Raw genomic sequence first — 7,158 nt, 5'->3', positions numbered from 1 at the left:
TTGTTGTAGTTATTATTGTTGTTGTTATTGATGTTGTCATTGTTGGATAGGAAAGAGAGAAATAGAGAAAGGAGTGGAAGACAGAGAGGGGGAGAGAAAGATAGACACCTTCAGACCTGCTTCACCGCCTGTGAAGTGACTTCCCTGCAGGTGCGGAGCCAGAGGCTGGAACCGGGATCCTTCTGCCTTTTCTTGTATTTCGCGCCACATGCACTTAACCTGCTGTGCTACCGCCCCAGTCCCCCCCCCCCTTCTTTCTTTTTGGTTGTTGTTGTCACTAGGTTTATAGCTGGGTTTGGTGCCTGCAAAACTCTATTGGTTTCTAGTGGTCGGTTCTCTCTTATTATTTCTCTCTCTTTCTTCTCTTTTTTTCCCTGAGTTTTAGAAAGAGAAGAAGATAAAGACAAAGAAGAGACACCAACAGTACTACACACATCTCAGGAAGCGCCCCCTCTACCCCCTGCAGGTGTTTACAGGGGCTTGATTCAGGGTTCTCAAGCATAGCAATCTATTCTCTACTGGGATGAGTACTGTCCAACACCCAAGAATGTTATGCCTTTCTATGAGATTCAACAAATTATTTAGTTTTTTAAATATTTTATTTATTAATTAGGTAGGAGGAGAGAGAGAAAGAACCAGACATCACTCTGGTACATGTGCTGCTGGGGATTGAACTTAGAGCCTCATACTTCAGAGTCTAGTGCTTCCATTGTGCCACCTCCCGGACCACACCATTATTTAGTTTTTATAGTCTCCACCATAAGGTTTTTTTTTTTTTTAATTCTTCTTCTTTTTCTTTTTTTTTTTTTTTGCCTCCAGGGTTATTGCTGGAGCTTGGGAATCCACTGCTCCTGGAGGCCATTTTTCCCATTTTGTTGTCCTTGTTGTGGCTGATATTGTTGGACAGGACAGAAAGAAGTCAAGAGAGGAGGGGAAGGCTGAGACGAAGAGAGAAAGACAGACACCTGCACAGTTGCTTCACTGCTTGTGAAGCGACCGCCCCCCTGCAGGTGGGGAGCTGGGGGCTCAAACCCGGATCCTTGAGGTGGTCCTTGGGCTTTGCACCATGGATGCTTAACCCTCTGTGCTACTGCCCAGCCCCCCACCATAATTTTTTTGAGGGCAAATTTTGCCTCTTCTTTATTCCACACTGTATATCTTAATATAAAATGCATAGTAAAAAAGTGTTACATCACTGAACAAACAACACTGAACATTTATTGATGTCAAATTTCTATAGTTCTTACACTTTCCCAAATTATTTGATAACTTATCAAATAATTGTTGGAAAGGTCTTTGAAAGAACAATAGAAATATGACCGACTTATTCTCATTTCACGATCTAATGTGGATATGATTATGCTGTATGAATCATACAGTCTGCTTCTGAGTGACACTAAGGTAAAAAAAAGAAAATGTTAAAGTAACTAATGAACCTCAGAAATTTTCTAAAGAAAATAATGCCAACAACATGTTTTTCCATAAGTATTTTTAAAGGTTAGTGGGGAGGAAAACAACACTTGTTTATAACATATTCTGTAGAAATAGCTACTTAAATGTTACATTGGGGGAGCAGTATTTGCATTATAAAATTGCTTTATTATCAGCATACTGGGTTTCACATTCTTGGTCTGAAAACAGAGCTAAGAATTCCCAACACTATTTTTGTTTTTCACTATAATAAATGTAGACAACTTCAGAATTTAATGAAAAAGTCTATTACTTCCAAAATGCTTAAACACATTCATATTGGGGAAGTTACCTGAGTCAGCTCAAACGGTAGTTATAATGTTGCCAACCCTCATTCTCTGTTTTTCTGTGCATAAAGATTTTCTTATTGTTAACATCTCATTTTCCTTTTAAAAAAATGCCATAATCATGTAGTTCAGTGGAAAAAGCTGATTTCCTGGACAGGTAAGCAGGTGTCACTGACATCCCATTTGGAAGCAGCTGGCCACTTTTATTAAAATGATCTTGGTTCAGTGGTCAGGGCTTTGGTTTATCCCTAATTTTCCCAGTTTCCTGACATACACTATATTTTTTTATAATTAAATTTTTTTCACTGAGAGGGTTAATACTTTCTCATGGATTCATTACATATGCATACAATTGCCAGGCCCTCAAAGTTTTCTTTCTTCTCCCTCCCCATCTCTCCCCAGAGGCATTTGCTTTGGTGCAATACACCATATCCAGTCCATGTTTCATTTTGTGCTCTCCCTCTCTGTTCCCTACTTTATTAAGTCCTGCTAATAAGTGAGATCATTTGGTATTTTTTCCTTCTGTTTTTAGCTTATCTAACTCAACATGATGTCCTGAAGTTTCATCCAAGAAGATGCAAAGGAGACAATTTCATTGTTTTTAACAGCTGAGTGGTATTCTATTGTGTGTGCATACCACAGACTTTTATTTATTATTATTTTTTTAGCCATTTATCTAATATTGGATATCTGGCTTGCTTCCAGGTTCTGGGAATTACAAACTGTGCTGCTATGAACATAGGTATATACAGATTTCTTTTGATAGGTGTTTCTGTCTCCTTTGGGCAAATCCCCAGGAAAGGAATTCCATGCATTACTCTTAGCACTTAAAAGCTATCTGTATTAAACAAGCTCTTCTTGACAAAGGTAACTGTCTGAAGCAGGTTTCAAAGTTGGATAAGCATAAAACAGCCCACATAACTGGGAGAAATCAATGTAATATATACATACCATGACTGCATTCTTTAACATTATACTTGAATAACAGTGGCATTAAACACAATTTTTCCCCATACTATCATTAATGGACTCTTGTGGTTTGCTTATAACAGAGGATAAAGTGGACTTTGTTTTTTTGCCTCCAGGACTATTTTTGGGGCTCAGTGCCTACACTACAAATCCACTGCTTCTGCAGTGTTGTTGTGTTGCTGTTGTTGTAATTGTTGTTGGATAGGACAAAGAGAAACTGAGAGTGAAAGTGGGAGACCAGGGGCTGCTTGAACTCTGGTCCTTGACCATTATAATGTGTGCCACCACTGAGTCCCAAAGATAATATTTCTACAATAAAAAATAACTGAATAACTGTGCCTAAAAAAGAATAGTTTAGGGTGTTGGTATGCTTCTAGTTCTGCTTCTGGGATCCCTTCTGTTACATTGCTTGACGTTGTGGTCTATTTACATGGTCATTCTGTTACATTGGTTTGGTCTCACTCCCCCTGCCTCCCGGATATTTTGGTCTAGTCCTTGCTAGTTCGTGCTTCTTCCTTCTCCCCGCCCCCATCCTACATATTTCCTTTGTTCCTGACTCTTCCGCCAGAGGAGAGAGAGGAAAGAGAGAGAAGGACAAGATTGTGATTAGAGATAGCTTAGATTGCGCTGTGTTCCACATCAATAAAGAAATACTGCTCTCCACTCAGCCATGAGTCCCTGGTCGTCTGTCTCCCGCCTGCGAAGCTAGCCCAGCATACTGGCGCCCTGAACTGGGACTGACATTAGGGTATTAAGCCATAAGCACCCCATGTCCACAGTTAACACACACGCATACACACTCACAAACTAAGGATACTATAAATTGAGCAAGTTACTAGAATGTGTCAGTCCTGTAATTATTATCTAATAATGATGAGCTTTCTAGCAGCATTTGTAGCTATATATTTGTAAATAAGATTTCTGCCAGACATTAAGTGTTAAATATTTCTTTAATATTTTTAGATATCATAACTACTGTACAGAAATGGGTGTTTTTCATCTGTACAATTGATGCAACTAGGGTTCACAGAGTCTTAATACTCTTCTCAAAATTCCACAACTAGTAGTCACTGTCACTAGTACTTAAACCAAGGGATTTATGCCATCTGATATTATTTCCTGACCACACACTAACTGTAGCAAACTATAAGCTATTTAGGAGTAAACTATTATAACTATATATGTATTGATTCTAGTCTTATCTACACCCTTGTCAAATGTGGGTATTTAATTTTATCATTTTCAACTCAAATATTTGAATACTTTTAGATTAGCATTTTATAAATGTACTTCTTTAAATAAGTATGTACACTAAACATACTACATAAAAGTTGTAATATAGTTAAATGAGTCTGGGCTGGATAAGTTCAAATAGAGCACTCTAGTTACAAGACTTGATTCTCAGATTGCAAAGCACATATTTTTTCTGCAAAAACAGGAATGCCTAACAATTTTTTTATAGTCCATATGTCTCTTTTCATCACACACATTATTTCACTCTATTCTAACAAGCTTTTGAGTTCTCCATTTAAAAGATGAGGAAGCTGAGACTTAACATATGAATGTAAAACAATTTGTCCATGGCTCCCAAACCAAATTGAAACTGAAAAAAGATCTAAATACAAGGATATGATACATTGCTCTATTTCCTATTGATTAAAAGCCCTTTTAAAGTATTTAGTATCTGGACGATACTTGCAATTGCCAATTAAAGAAGTACTGCAACTCCTCGTGGGCTGTATATAATTGTTACTTTGTCAATACCTATTCCTACATTCTGTGCTTTGAGAACTCCATAGAGACTAAACTGAAAATATAATATGATGAAGTCTACAATGAATGCCTGCACATAGGCACTCAAAAAGGTTTTCAATAAATTCATTGAGTGAATTAATATCTTCTGGAAATTGACCTCAATTTTCTCGGTTGCCATATTTACCTAGATAGTGTAATTGCTAATCCCCTTAGTGAGCCATTAGTTTTGGAAGTGAAAGTTAAAGGAAATCACAGTCCTGTCATGTTAATAATCTTGAGAATAAAATATTTAAGAAATTATAAATATTTAGGCACTATAGGAATAAGAATATGTATAATAATTCTCACCATGGAAAAGTTGCCTGCCTGGATGGTCAGTTATTTCTCTGCCACCCAAGAGCATGAAATTCAGTCTTTACTAGTGGGTATGAACAAGCTGTCCTTTTGATAAATGATTGAGAATAAATACTGTATTTTATTAAGGCAGAAACTAAATTACTAAGCTAGAAACATCTCTGCAATGATGTGATTTCCATACTATAGAAACTTTAGAAGAACTAAATATCTTTTTAATACCCTAAAAATTTACAGTTATTTAGTAAGAGAGGGGGCAAAGTTTGTCACGTAGAGCTGAGGGCTGAATCTGCATCCTTCTATGCACAGGATAGGAACTACAAATTAAGCTTGCTCTCCAACCACAAAAAGTATAAACTTTTGAAGAGAATTACAGGCTTAGATGAGAGATAACTTCAGATACAAATAGTTACTTCGACTATACTTGGACTGAATATTTAAGTGAATTCAAACATTGCCTTACCGTTTATTAAGCACTATGTAAAGTATACAGAATTTAATTTATATCAATGTGTATGTGCTTCACATGGCTACTACAACATTATCAGAAAAATTGGTGGTTTAAAATACATTTATATTGCCCCTGTCCTGGGTAGAGGAGCATCTAGCTTGTGGTGTCCATCTTATGTCAGCCAGGACCAAAGCAATTCCTTTTTTATACTAGCTTGGACTTTGGTCTGTGTCCAGGCCTTGGATATATTGATTTTTAAAAAAAATTAAGGGGGAAGAGTCAAGATGGCAACTTGGAAACAGCAGCTGGTGTGAACTCCCCCAAAAAAGCAGCTTGCAACCTGGGATTCTCTGGATAGGGTAGGATACTGAGCCAACACTGGGAGGGCTAACAAGGGGTGGTCAGAGTGACACTAAGGAGGAGTCCTCTGACCCACTCTTGGGCTGGCAAATGGAGGCCAGGGGGACAAAGAAAGGAGAATCTCTGGCTTGATTATTTCTGAGCTCACCCCTCTCCCTCCCACCCCAGAACCAGCTCCCAGGGGGTGAGACAGCCACTCCTAGCAGGCTTACCTCTGCTGAGCTATTTTCTTTACCGAGACTCCTGGCTCATCAGATGTGTCATTCCAAGTCTTTTTATTATTTATTTATTTATTTTTAGGTGACTGGAGCTCTATTTGAGTGACAAAATACCTGGTCAATCAGAGCCTCACCCCTGCCTGGTAAAGACTACCTGGAGATTTTTTTTTTTTTTTTTGATACTTCTTACAATTGGCTGTCTTTGCTCAGGCTGCCTGCAGCCAATACTGAGTGGTCCAAGCAGCAGACTGACTATTAGGGTTTTTTTACTCTATTTTATTTTATTATTACTATTATTACATATGCATGTCCCTTTTCCCTCTTCCTTCTTCAGGTTGACCAAAATTAACCGTTACTGTTTTTTCCATTGATAAGTGACTAGGTGTCCTATCCACTGTGAGAGAAACTTGTTCCTCTCTCCCTCCACTCTCCTTTTTCCTCCTTCTAGCTAATTAAAAAAAACAAAAAACAAAAACTCTTTCCTTTCACTGCTTTTTTTTTTCCTTTTCTTCCTTCTTTTGCTTTCTGAATTCACTGATACTTGTTTGTGTATTATTTTGTGGAAGAAATATGACTCAGAGTGGACTCTCTCTCTCTTCCTCTCTTTCTCTCTCTCTCTCTCTCTCTCTCTGTGTCTTTTGTAGAAAAGTAGTCCCTTTCCCCTCTTGCTATCCCTCTAATTTATAGTGGTCAGTAGATTTGCATAATTCTCTATTCATGCTTTCCCTTTTTTCCTTTCTCTTTCTTTTTATTTTGGTTTTGGTTGCTATTTTTTCTTGGACTGGAGGTGTTGTTTGACTAACTGGTATTAGTTGAACTGCATCAATACTTGCTTCAGTTGCTATTGTAATTTCTGAGGTTGGTGCCTTCATTTGTGAAAGGTCTTTAGAATAGCTTGGCTTGTACTCAATACACAACTACTGTAGAATGACAGAAAAAAAAACCTCATCAATAAAAAAAATGGTTAAATCAAGAGCAAATAAAACTGCTACCACAATGAATCAGGACAAGAGCCCAGTAGAAACTTAAAATCAGTCAGAAGTAACCATAGATAAGAAAAGTATGCAAGCTATAATAAACCTAATAATCACAGAAATGAAGACAATTATAGAGGAAAGGGCTATCAGAATTAGGGAAACAACAGATGAGACCCTCAAGGAAAATAATAGCTACCTCGAGGTAATTAGAGAACTGAAAGTTGAAATAGTTGAGCTATAAGGCCAACTAGCAGAACAAGCTCATACTTCAACTGAACTGAAGAAAGAAGCTGAGAGAAGGGAAAGCAGGCTGACAG

The 7,158-nt window shown here is 37.7% G+C and overlaps 1 pseudogene; it reads left to right on the top strand.

Moving 5' to 3' along the window:
- Positions 1–5,413: 5,413 nt before the first annotated feature.
- LOC132537963 (small nucleolar RNA SNORA48) lies at positions 5,414–5,537 on the top strand (annotated as a pseudogene).
- Positions 5,538–7,158: the final 1,621 nt, after the last annotated feature.

Source organism: Erinaceus europaeus, chromosome 3 (genome assembly GCF_950295315.1).
Source record: "Erinaceus europaeus chromosome 3, mEriEur2.1, whole genome shotgun sequence".
Taxonomy (NCBI): domain Eukaryota; kingdom Metazoa; phylum Chordata; class Mammalia; order Eulipotyphla; family Erinaceidae; genus Erinaceus; species Erinaceus europaeus.
The sequence above is the reverse complement of the archived record's forward strand: the minus strand, read 5'-3'. Positions and strand labels throughout refer to the sequence as shown.